General features: G+C 38.3%; 1 protein-coding gene across 2 annotated transcripts in view; it reads right to left on the bottom strand.

The window, feature by feature from the left end:
• Positions 1-13,827, bottom strand: part of RNF150 (ring finger protein 150) — a 113,543-nt gene that overhangs the window by 75,058 nt on the left and 24,658 nt on the right. The gene's annotated exons all lie outside the window — the stretch shown is intronic.

The following is a 13,827-nucleotide window of genomic DNA, read 5'->3' as shown; positions in this document are numbered from 1 at the left end:
TTAGTACCAGCAGGACTATAGAGATTTAATTATGCAGAGCTGTTGTCTTTCTCTCTCTTACTCTCTGTCCATTACATCATTACCTATTACAGGTTTCTACAAGCAAGCACCACAAAGCAAGGAATAATGGGGGGAAAAAAAACCCCAAAAAAACTACTAGTTAGCAAAGGTGAAGAACCCAGCTTCTTCTCACAAAATTATCTCTTTTGCATTCCAAACATGAGGCTTCAGCTGGAATGCTTATTACTAGTAGCTGTAAAAATGTTTTTGAAATCAGAAGTTCCTGCACTTAAACACATTTGGATCTTCCCAGGATCACATATTATATATTCCACAGTACCTTTCACAGACTTGGCTGTAGGTATCACTTCAGCACTTTTTTACTGAAAAGCAGCACAAAATGAAAATCTCAGGCAATTCAGGTACTCTACTTTTTCATGCTCTGTCTTTTGAGACCTTTTTATGAATAATTTATTAATGGCCGAGTGAAAAAAAAGTAGAAGGCAAAAGGTATAAGAACTTTCTCCTATCATTTACAAAGTCTAGAAGACTGAGTTTTCAGAACAAAACCAGCTCCTCTCTCTAAGTACATGCATATTCATAACAGCACAGAGGGAAAAGACAAGAAACGATACAGTTCGTATCTTACATTTCTCTGGGGATTCTGTAACAAGCAGAGTTAATCTTAAAACTTGAAATCATGTTGTGGGAATGTAATGAAAATCTTAAATGTACCCAGAAATTAGTGTACTGGGCTCGATTAACTTGTAACATAACTGGAAAACTTGACAGTAATGGGAGCTCTGATTTGGGCTGGAAAATTCATGGAAGGACTTAGGTGGTAGCTGTGCCTACTCCCTAGTAACTTTGGCCTGTCCCTCCCACATGCAAATGTCACTACGAAGCAGACTGGAGAACACACAACTCTCCAGTCTTTCCTGAAATAAAACCCCACCTGTTTAGAATCCTGCTGCAGAAGCTGCACATCCTCAGACCTTGCTGAATCTCTGAGTAGCCACAAAGCGCTCAGCAACTATAGGATGCAATAGCCCCAGCAAGCTCTAAAAGAGTGGGGTTGCTGAGCTTGTCCAAAGACACTGATGAGGTTGAGGGGGAGATATCCCTCTTTCTTCTAGAAACAAGTCCTCAGATAAAAATAATCTGACTGGCAAGCAGAAGTACTAAGGAAATGAGAGGAGAAAGGAAAAAATAAGTAGTTCTGCATGAACGTCCCCTTTTCTTGTTTCTGGACCTCACAGATTTTTGCATAATAAAAAGGGAAAAAAAAAGCCTTAAAGAAAAATAGTGGAAACTTACAATGACTACACTTTCAAGTCTAACACAGAAAAGTGACAAAGAAGAAATCGACACCAATTTATGGTCTCATTTTGAAAAACTGCCAGGTTGGAAAAACAGGTTAGAAAGAGGAACTTAACTGATGAAAATCTGAATGGCAAGGGTTGGAGGCCTGCAATGAAATATGTGACAATGAACTACATCATTGGAGGTAAAAATGTACCTTGAAATACAATAAAATTCATAGCAGGGGACTGTAATATTCATGGTGGGTAAGAAAGGGAGAGGAGCATTAAAAATATGATTTTCAACTTTTCTCCTTTTACTTTCTGACACACTTGCAGTCATTCTCCAGGCATAAAGAATGCTACATAAAAATAATTATTAAGAATAAAATCCTACTCATATTTAATTAATATTTTATCTCTTATATTTTTTCTTTATTTAAAGAAATGTAATTACACGGGAATCAGAGTTTTTAATCAATTATAAGGAGGATTAATTAGCATCACTACTTCTTCCATTTTGGGAGATTATTCAACACTGAAAAATTCAGAGGACAATTTTGGCCTCTGTAACACTGATCGTAGTTTTTTCAAAAGTCCTCTTATTCCAGCTTCCATTAGCAGTGCTGACAGTGAAAAAAGGCTTCCCTAATGCATTGAAATGGAAAGTTCAAAAAACAAGAAAACAGTGTACTTTAGAAAACTGAACAAAAACCCCAACACATTAACTATGGGAGAAAAAAAAGACAACAAAACCAATATGCATGCCAGTGCCAGTGGAAGTGCAGAGCTCAACATGTAATTAACCCACTTTCATACCTGCCTACCATTTGTTTTCATTGTTTGGTTTGGGTTTTTTTCTTTCCTACATTTAACTACAACATGAACCAGGCATGTCTTTTTTCTGGCAGGTGGATCTCTTCTTCTTCCTTCCAGCTCAGAACAAAGTTGGTAAAGATCCATGTGAATAAACCCTTAGTATATAGGATTAGTTGGTAAATGAAAGAATAACATTATAACAAATTTAAAGAAATAGTTTTCTTTATCCAAAGTTATTACCTTAAGCAGATCTAGCTTTTATGTCACGTATGCCACTGACACACACACATTAGACACCATCTAATTTACATTTTTTTCAAGAAATAATAGCACTGAACAATATCAAAGCTATCCTTGAAAGGAAGATATAAAATTCACTTATAGCACCTTTATATTCCCAGGCAGTATTCCCAATATTATTTTTTCCTGTGATCTTGGTAAATCTTGGGATATAGCTATGTATGGACCATGACTGGATGCATATTTAACGTGTTAAGCAATACATTTTATTAATTGTAGAAGATTTAATCCATCTTTCTTATGGCAAAGTCTTAATTGTCCTTCAGCCATGGTATTTGGCTAATAGCAGCCTTTGTCACGCCTGTTCCAACTATGTAATTGTGTCCCATCTACTTTGCCATTCAGAGCTAGAAAAAGAAAAAAAAAAAAATCCCCCAGAACCTTGTACAAGTATGTACTGCACTATCAGCTAAAATGTCTGGTATTTTTGACTTGAAGACATTATTTTGTAATTGACACTGCAACTAAAAACTATGAAAGAGGTAAAGGAGACACTAAGGGATATGGCAGTGCTAAAAAGGAAATTCCTGTTTAGAAGACACAGCTTAAACAATATAATCAACTGTTTTCTTTCTTTACAGAGTTAAAAATAACAATCCAAATGTATTGACCACATGTTGCTGGCTAAGATCTGAGCTCTTGATAACTCATTAAGAATAATAGTGAGTACTTCACCGGGTAACTTGGAGCCAGCTCCAGGTTTAGACAGATCAGGCAGATACCCGAGACAGCTTTAGGTCAGGACAGGACACAGCTCAGCCAGCTGCTGGTGCCATGCCAGGACTTGGAGCACGTGGCTCCACAGCCACTGTAGAGGCACAGTCCTACAAACCATTCTCTCCAGGCTCCCTCCTCCCTCCTTCCTTTGGAGGACCTGTGCCCAGGCTGGGCTGCCACAGAGAGCAGGTTTGCCCAGCAGTGGTGGCTTGGCTCGGCTCCATTCTGAGCAGCACTTCCAGCCAGCTCCTGGCCACCAGGCTGACTCATTACCAAGTCACTCTGTCTACAGCCAGATTTTTAAATGTATGAACTTTCTGTTTGAATTCATAAAACTGGCACTCCTCCGTGGCTTATTCAGATACTACTTCCCACTGCATAATCCATGTGTCTTCCCATTTAGATTTTAAGTCTGGCCTAGTTAGTGATATCATTGCTAATGACTCTCCAGTCATGGTTCTGCTGCATACATTTTCCTTACCCCTATTTTTGGGCTTCCTACTTCCTTGAAAATATCTCCTCACACCAAGACCAATCTACTTTAAAACAATTATGAACCATTAATTTGGTTCATATTAGTCACCTACAGTACTGACAAATCAGTGAATTTGCAGAATGTGAACCCTTTAGACTTGAAAAAATTCCTCTCCAACCTACAGAACATCAATGTATTTTATACATTAAAAGATCTATGGAAAGACAAATCCAGCTTGAACTGCTTTTCTGCTACAGCAGGAGGAAATCACTAATGTGATTTTCTGTCAAGAAGCACATGCCAGTGTATGAAAAACAGGCTCTTATATTTTAAGTTTCTTTAATTATCTGCATGATTCTTATCTGTAGATAAGAATCTACACTTTTTATATGCCTCATTCACATCTCCCTTATCATGTGCACTTGCTGCTCCTCCCCTGCTGTCCAGTGCTCCTGGCATTATTTCCAGTAGTCCCCCCAGACACTTCCTCCTGCCATCAAATTCCACGGCCTTAAAAGAGGTGTGCTGTGCCACTTTCTGCTCCTTAGGGTATGTGAGGAAGCTGCCCAGGGATGGAAGTTACAATGCAGTATCCCTGGGAGCTCAAGCTACAATGCCTACAAGGGTACTGGAAATCTCTGTTTAAGTGAATAAATCCTGCTCCCAAAGCCAGTTTTTTTTTGTTCTGGACAGCAGACACACATGACACCCTGGTGGCATGCTTCCCATTTGAGGCTTTGTGCATAAATCCCATGTTTTCTAGCAATATGATATCCTTTAAATGGTTTGTCACCTGTTTTTTCAAGATCTGTGCCTTTTCAAAGCTGAGGAATCATACCTCCAGTACAGGTTTAAATGCCAACTTTGATGCATAAACAGCAAAGCCAAGCTGGGCAGAGCAGAAGAGCAGGTCCTCTTGGTTCAGTGAACAGATGCCGTCCCATCTCACTGGGATCTCTTTTCTGGGTACATATTGCACAATCATGTGTGACTCTGTGATACACATCTGGAACTTCTGGACCATATCTTTAGTCTCCATGCTTTTATCTGGAGCATACCAATAGCAAAACACTTTTAATTATTCTAAACTTATCTATTAAAATGCAGTGTTTTCAGATTTGAAGCCTCCTCATTTTCACTCAAGAACATATTACCACACAAATATACAGGGACCGACCCTTCAGAATGTTAGGAAACAGGAGTATGTTGGAGTCTTGCTAATTATTACTCTCTTAAGGAGTACAGAAAAAACTCATCAAAACGTGCTCATCTGCATTAAGCCCTGGGACTGTGGTGGAGACACATGGAATACACGTCAGAGACAGTAATTTAGCAGCAGGCTTCTGCAACACCAATGTCTTCAGCAAAAGTAGCAACTTCAAGAAAAGAAATACTGGTCTGTGGGATTCTTTTTAGGGGACATGAAATGGAAAGATGGAAATAGAGGCAAAGGAGGAGACAGAAAGCCTGAGGATCTCTCACCTTTTTGCCCTTCTGAAAGAAAACAATGGAGCTCTGAAACTTATTTCTCAACATGCATGTGCATGCATGAGGAGGGAGCAAAGTTACAAGGACAGTTCAAAGAAATGAGGAGAATTCAGACAGAAAACTAAGAGAGCAAGGAAAAAAAAAAGTCTGATAATCTTCAAATGAAACAAAACAGTAAAATAAATTTTCAACCATAATTATCTCTCTGGTCCCAGGTAATGCAATATCCAACTTAGACTCACTTATTTTTCAAAACACCAGTACTTTGGTATGAAACAATAGCAAGACAATCTGATTCTTCCAGTCACACATCCATCAGCCTCATCCTTTTGCCTGACCTTCACGGGATTCACCAGCACATCAATCTGCCCCCAAGATCAGTTTCTGCTTAAGCACAAGAGTATAATTAATTAGCAAAAGAAGGGTCAAGGAGGACTCAGTCAGGAAAATACATGTAAATAAACGTGACTGCTGTGAGAAAGGAGAGTGAATTGCTGTGTGTACTACATGGTTCTAATTTTCTGTTTATTCCAACTCCCAGCACCATCTTCCCTTAGATGGGAAGTGGCAAAAACTGTGACCCAGAAACCACTGAGACACAAGGAGTGTTACCTAGAAGGGCTGTGTTTCATTTCCAAAAGGCTGCAGGCATATTCCTCATACAGCTGTAATTGTGAAGAATATTACACGAGAAACAGAGACCAAATTTTGGGACTGAGACCCCACCTCATTATTAGAGCTACATATCAAAGCACAGAAAAAGCAGTTTCATAGACAAGTACATCAATTATATAATTATCCTGCTGGCAGCAGTTCAGCCTCTTCTGCTTCCACTGTATTTATATTCAGTTTACGTAAAAACTTTCTGTACACATATTAATATTTTTCCATGCATTTCTTATTCATAATTGCTGTTTACTTTATGTTGCTAGTTTTTGCACTCACTTGCCTGTGACCTTTTTGCTATTTAAAAAAAACAAGCAACAAACCCCACAAAAATAAACACTTGCAAATTGTTTAAAAGGAGAAACATCTATTAAAGGAAGAGAGAAAGCTACCACGTATGCAGAGTAGTGTGGTGACAAACACATGAAAATATTAGGTATTCCTGTTCTTTCCTATAGCTTCCTTTGCATTTAGCTTTTGAAGAAGGGAAGCAAAATAGAAAGGTGATCATTCTAAAGATTACTCCCAACAAGGAATAAAAATTAAACAAACCCAGCATTTGCAGACATAATTTTCTCATCAAATTCTTTTCTTCCACTAGCTTTGACACATCCAGGCAGGCAACACAAAGCCTCTCCATGGTGTTCAGATTTAGGGAACAGTGATGAACTGGCACCTCTCCTCTCTGTCCCAAGTGTAGTGTCATTCCCACTGCACTGCATCTGAGCAGATCATTCCTTCACTGGCTGTTTTTCAGGCAGTCTTTCCCCATAATGCTTTTTTCTGGCAGAGGTAGCAGTCGGTTCATCCAAGCACCAGGAAAACAAACCAGCAGTTAGCAAAAATGTGAGTACAGCTGGCAGAGTAGCAGAAAAAGCAGACTCATAGCATGCTGTTTGGAAGACAGTCCTCACTGCTTATGTTACTATCATATTTAGATTAATGATGCATTTTATTTTCTAAACAAACTAAAATCCCTCCCTTCTTCTCCTCTTACTCATACACATACAGATGCTCCCATCACACAAATCTCTCTCATTATGTACAATTCAGCTACAGCTCGCTACAAGTTGATCAATTATCTTTGACACCGAAATAGGAATTCAATCTGAAACAGGCTTTCAGAGGAAGAAAGAGTATATATATATACCTGGCCAATCAATTTTTGCGTATTAAGCAGTACCAAATAATCTCTCTTTAATTCCATCAACTTAGATTAAACCCTCACCCAATGTGAATACTTTTCCAAGGAATATGCAACATCTTTTTTGACCAAAATCATCTTTGTGAGAATTTAGAATTCAGACTTGGTTAGAAATACTTTTTCTACTTTCAGAACAGAAGACAAAATAAAACTTGTCAAAGGATACCTAATGAAACATTCCAGTAATCCTACTTTTGAACTGCTGAATAGACAATGAAATTCAAACATTTCCCAACAGCACAAACACAGAGACAAACCACAGCCAGCATTCAAGACTATTGTCACAGTCATGTATCATAATTTGCCAGGAAAGCCTCCGGATTGCACCAGGAACTCTGTGACAAAGTCTGTGAGCCCTGACATAAAAACAGAGGTCCAGGATGAGAGACATCAATTTATCAATGTCTTGGTTTGAAAAGATAGGTGTTTGCTAAGGAAGGCAGGATCCTTCCTTGAAATAGAAAATGTAAACCTCTTCCCTCCAAATTATTATAATTTTGAAATTAAGAGGATCTCAGCAAATATATGGGAATAGGAATAATAGTTCCTTACTAGGAAAATTAAAACACAAATACAATAGTATGAGAAAACCACTGACAGAGTCAGAATAGGACCTGACACCCTGTGGGTCAGGATGTTGTAGCAGTCACATTAAATGATGGCTGCAGTCCTGCTGGAGTGGCAGATGTGGTTCTGTTGAAGCAGTGATCCTGGAGAAGGGTGGAGTTTTCCTAGGAATGTCTGGTGGTGGTGTAGATGGGCCTGGTCTTCTTCTGGGAATCCAGTAGAAAGGAAAGCTGCTCCTCTGGGAATCCAGTAGAAAAGGCTGCCTGTGGTGTTCTAAATATCAGATTATCTCCAGGTAGGAATGTTTGGCTCCTCCCCTTGGGTGGAACATCTCACAGTGGATGATGTAATTTTATCAGTCATGCCGTAACTCAACGGCTCATTAACAGAATATATTTCCCAGAGTTGTGGAAGAGATGGGTTGTGGAAGAGATAAAGCAAACTGCCCCACCTGCTTTTAACAGGTGGCCCAATTAACAGAAAGTAACTGCCCCCCCTCCAACAGATGGCAATAGAAGACACACTCCCAGCTACATCTTGCATTTCCAACCTAAGACAATCAACATCATCTAAATTGGATTTTTGGACTGAAAATCTGTGTAGTCACCAGAACTACAGCCTGAAATGCTTTGTTCTCTGTGCACCCTCCTGAAGTACTTAGTTCCCAAGAGCTATGCAGCACTCAGAACTTCCAGCTGATCCACATGCAGTACATTTCCCAATAATAGAGATAATAGAGTGACTTATTTTTTTTTCATTTGAGTGTTGCTAAATAAGGGTATATATCTGATTTTCCACTCAGTCATCACCACTGGCAACTGTACACTCCCCACTGGCAACTGGGGAGTGTGTGGAGTACCGCTTCAAGTGGGGAACGCTGGCTATCCTAAGAACACATCTCCTTGATTTTTGTTGCTCTGTGAGCTTCTTGTTACAGGTTGCTACTGCACTGCAAAAACTCTTCAGAGAAATTACTGAAGTGAAAAATTAACCCACTGAGCATATTGAGGATCCAACACTACCATCAGACAAATTACCCACCAGTTAAAACCTGACAGCACATCTTCCATGTTTACAGAGGAGCAGGCCAGATCATTTACCTCTATACATCCAGTTTAATAATGTCTAAAGGGTGTTACAAAACCAGATTATCTATATGCCAAAACCAATTATTCCTGACGATCAATATATTGTACATCTCTTGCTGAAGTTTTCATCTCATGTCCTGTCTTGTTGATAATCTTTTCCATATTCATCCTTAATATTAAAAAGTATGGGATATCTCACAAGGAAGCTTAGTCTTAATTTTATCCCTCTGGGAGCTTGCAATCACTCAGGCACTTCACACGTTACTCAAATCTTCAGTATGCAACAGAAAGTACTCTGAAAATGGAATGAAGTTATTCCACTGGAAACTCTCCAAAAAGAGATAAGTAACTATTGGAAAGCTCTTGGTATTCACTCCACTGGGAAGGGAATGCAGGTCAATTCATTACAACTGCTATGATCTGACAAGTGTTCTTGGTAGCCAGGCCTCCATACAAATGAGCCTTGCTGCATCTTAAGTAACAGTCGCCACAGACAGAATAGGTACTGCACATTCCATGGACCTGCTGGAACATATTTGGTCAATATTAAAGAGAAAGGAACAATCCAGGGACTCAAAGAATCCATGACTTGGTGTTTACAGAAACTTTTCCAATAATGACATGCACCTAATCATGTTTATTTTCCAGCTTTCTGTCCCCATTCTGGTCTACTGTTAACTGCACTCACTTTTTTTTTTTTTTTTAATATTAAAGTATATATAACCAAAGGGAAAGTGCCCGACGGCCGAAAGAAGGCTGTGGGTGGGTTTCTGCTTCTGCTCTGCTTGCTGTGCTGCTGTTGTGGCTGCTTGTTTGCCTTGTTTCATATATATATATATTTTCTAGTAAAGAACTGTTATTTATTTTCTCATATCTTTGCCTGAAAGCCCTGTAATTTCAACGTTTTAATAATTTGAAAGGAAGGGGATCATATTTTCCATTTCAAGGGAGGTTCACACCTTCCTTGGCACACACCTCTATTTCAAATCAAGACAGTAGGTTCAAGTGAAAATGATTCCATTGCTGTAATAACCTGCTTAATAGACCTGAATCAGTGAGCACATCTCTATAAACAATATTGCTAAGGAAAAATACACACAGGGATGGGGAAAAGGTGACATTCAATCCAAACTGCACAAAGGACCTGCTAGAATAACTTCAAATTTAAAATGCTTTTGTTGCTCAAGGTTTGATTTTAATAAACTTCAGGTGATGATTTCCAGAAGAAGGCAGCCTGGGGATATGCTATAGCATATTTCAGGGTCAAAATAATACTGATTGTTGAAACGCTCAAAACTACACCTACCAAACTACCAAACCTTTAGCTGAACGTGGCCACAGCAAAACCACAGTAATTCAGATACCTCACTACTTGATTCCAGTTCCATAGGACAGAGCAGTTCAGCAAAACAGAGTGATTCTTGATGATTCAGTTCAGCACTGACCAAAAATAACATTTATTATTAGCATAAGCAGGTTCAGCCCCCAAAATGTACTATTTCATCACCTGTGGTGATAACATGTGCTACGTGCTTCTTACTTCCCCTTCTAAGGGATCACCAAGGAGGGCTTCGGCATCCATTGGGAACAGCATGCCCCGTCCAACTATGCCCATTGTCTCCAGGAGATTCAAGAATAAATTCTTGCTTCCATGAGTTTTGGTGAGGAACAGCACATACAAGAACCTACAGTGTAACTAGAAAACAGACACTTATGTCATGAAGTATATGATACAGGTTTGGGAGGTTTTTTTTTTTTTCCCTCCTGAAGCTCTCTGTGCTGACATAACTCACTGTTATTTTAACTTTTCCTAAAAGACATCACCAGTAACTTTCTGTGACACATTCTGCATTTGACTGCCTCTTTCTTTATTATTTTTTGTTCAAATTCATCAAGTATACTCATTTCTTAAGAGCACCAGCTGGGGTGGAAGAAGAATGATAAATTTGCAGCAGGTTCTGCCCTCAACTTCACTTGCATTTTTCCCAGTAATTTTAGACTGGGTGCCAGTGAGATAACACAGTCAAGCCAGGCACCAATTACTATGGGACATGTCAAACACTCATTTTGTGAAAAACATATCCTGCTCTCAAATTCATTTCTCTATCAATACAATTCTATTTGTCATTAAATAAACAAAATGAAAAAACAGCTTCTCTGCCCCAAACCCTGTGTTAAATGCCTGAAAGGACCATTTCTCAGAGACAGAAGTCACCATGCACTCCAAATTCTGACTGCACTAATCTGAAGCACTTATTTTTGTATCTCACTCCATCAGTGAGCATTTTCTCTACATTCTAGCAATCAACTGAAGTGAAGATACAGACAGGATCTTTTTATGGCAAGAGAGTGAGTACACTGGCATTCAGACAGCAAAGTTTAATCTGGAATTAAACTCTGCAAGCATGCCTTAAATGCCACTTCCACTGCTCATTCACTTTATTTTCTCTAAAGGTTTTTCCTCTGCAGCAAATATAATATGATTTTAAATCATCTCCAGCATGTCAGAGCTAGAGTTAAGTACACTTGTTTTTCATCAGTTTTTTTGCTGCTGTTAAGATATGTTCCGATCATTCCAGAGCTAACTAGTGAAACCATCCCAAAATAGCACTGTCAAGAGCTTACAAGGGCAGACGGTCATGTCGGCAATAAAAAGGATTTGCTGAAGAGCATTTTGTGTCGAAACAGAATTCTCGATTTGTGCTGCAAAAAGCACTTAATTTGGTTTGGAGCCACAGGTGCTTAGCACCTGAAAAAATTGTTCCAGTTAAACATATGGGGGAGGGAGATAGCACGTCTTTCATTACCAGATTAAATGGCACACAGGAAAAGATCAACAGTGCTGTCAGACAGCTGAATTTCATTTTAGTTCATGATCAAAATATAGCCAACCGTTATTTTTATCACAGAGCCCAGATATGCATTATTTTTTCAGGTTTGGATTTGACAAAATGTCTGATAAATAATACTCTTACATACTTTAATCTGTTAGAGCTATGTTTTATTTTGTAGCTATTACATCTCATGTATTTTTTAAAAATATAGTAAATCAAAAGATGGAGATACATGAACTAAACTGTGTTTATTTAATATATTATTTTGCTTTAATATCTTTTATTTTATAATTATCTATTATATTGATTTAATCTACATATTTTTAGATGTTTTAGATTAGAAAATCCTCAGCAAATCATGTACTTGCATGAACACAACATGGCTCCAAGGCTATAGAAATGTATATGCCATAGTAGGGAGACAAGATTTCAAAACAAATTGCTTTTTCTGGCTATTATAATAGAAATATATCCTAATGCTAATACTAACATTTCCAGCTGCAGTGATAGATTCTTTTTTTACTGACTTTTGTATTCTGCAAGGAATTTCAGAGAAGAGAGGCAGATGAAGCTTTCACTAGTTCTTTTCAATAACTTGCACATCAAACTTTCTTAATCAGTAAGCAAAATTCTGTGATGCCACATTTAGCAAAGGAGCAAATGAACGAGGCAAGCTCTGTTCTAGCTGTTAAGTCTTGGTGTACCTTCAGTATTCTCTCATCTTCACACAAGGCTTCAAGGGACAACTGTTCACTGCCAGGATAAGAGATATGGGCTTTAGCACACAGGCAACCACAAGTGAACTTACCACTCAGGTCTATGATTAAACGGATATAGAAACTTAGTATATTTAAATACACAGCTTTCAAGATGAGAACTTTATATCTTAAAAATGTATACATTTGAGTGTAACAAATGATCCCATCTGGCTGAAAAAGAAGAGTTTTTGCACAAGTAATACATCAAGTTGCATGAGATCATAAATATAAAAAGATAATGGAACTCAATTGTGATTCCAAGCTATTACAAAAGGGAATTAAAATGGAAACACTTTATTTTTAGAAACCATATTGTTTAAAATATTTTAGCTGTTTTTATCTCAATACTGAAACAGATACTTTAGACCTGGCAGCATTTTTTTAAACTTCAATTCATGAACATTCCCTTGTGAGGACCTATTTCCAAAAGAGATCTCTTCACGGTCACATATACAATGTAGAAAAGTTTATTGACTTTGCCACCAGTTACATGATTTTTTCAGCAAAATAATTGCCTTCAGAAATGCAAGAAAAATGCCAACTAAAATTTTATTCCTACAACTAGGGCTATCACAATTCCTCCATGATACTCAGTACTCTGATCTCATGTATTTCAGAAATGTTAATACATGGAACAAGACTGTTTTTCTTTAGCTAATCAGAAACCATCATTTCTGAACAACCACAGAGGTCTCAACTGGCCAGGTGGGACTTTCACCCATTATCAAGAGAAATTAAGTCCTTGACTGACAGTAAGAGTGACAACTTGAAGCTTGAAAGACTCATTTGAAACAGTTACAAAACCAAAATACAGCAGAATTAAGGGAAGTTCCTTTTCCACCCTATTGTACAGATAGCAGAGTGTTGCAACTAGCACTGTAGTTCCAGGCAACATGCAAAGGATTTTTGTGCCACAGGCTGAATTGATGTTAAACACATTCACAGAGTACAGAAACTGGAATTGTAAGAGGTTATAATTTGAGTTCTTGTTCATCTAAAATGAAAACCTATTTCACCCTATTGAATTCTGACAGTATGACATCTGCATATACAGGGAGGCTGACAGCTGTAATGTCAGAGCACATTCAGAGCCCTCCACCTCTGCACTATTGTGTCATTGCCATCTATTTATATTTCACAGGGAAACTCAATCTCATTTTCCTCTTACTAACAAGTGTGTGATGGTATATTTACAAGCACTGCAGAAAATGAGGCATTTGAGATTAACCTACTCTGAAATTTTACACAGAGGAACTGCTATTTAGGATTCTGCTTTCACTTCATGGAAATGCAACTTGCAGTATTTTTTCCTTGCCTGTTTTCCAAAGGTTTCTTTGCGAGGACCTGACTGTGTGACAGTCCTCAGTGAAGAATTCAGTTGGAGCTAGACAAGATTCTCCTGAGGCATGAGTTGCATTACTTGTGTTACACCTCTGTTTTCTAGATGAGTATTCCTTAAACTGGCTTGTGGGGAAGAAGCTCGGCACTGATTTGTCACTGTGTATCAATCATACCAAAGTTAACATCTGCACACACAGAGCAGAACTTCATTCCACAGGTCTAGGGAATGAAGAAGTACTTATTTTCAAAATAATGATAAAAATACCACT

The sequence above is a fragment of the Onychostruthus taczanowskii genome, unplaced genomic scaffold (genome assembly GCF_017590055.1).
Source record: "Onychostruthus taczanowskii isolate IOZ18803 unplaced genomic scaffold, ASM1759005v1 scaffold38, whole genome shotgun sequence".
Lineage (NCBI taxonomy): Eukaryota > Metazoa > Chordata > Aves > Passeriformes > Passeridae > Onychostruthus > Onychostruthus taczanowskii.
This window is presented reverse-complemented; position numbering and strand designations above follow the sequence as displayed.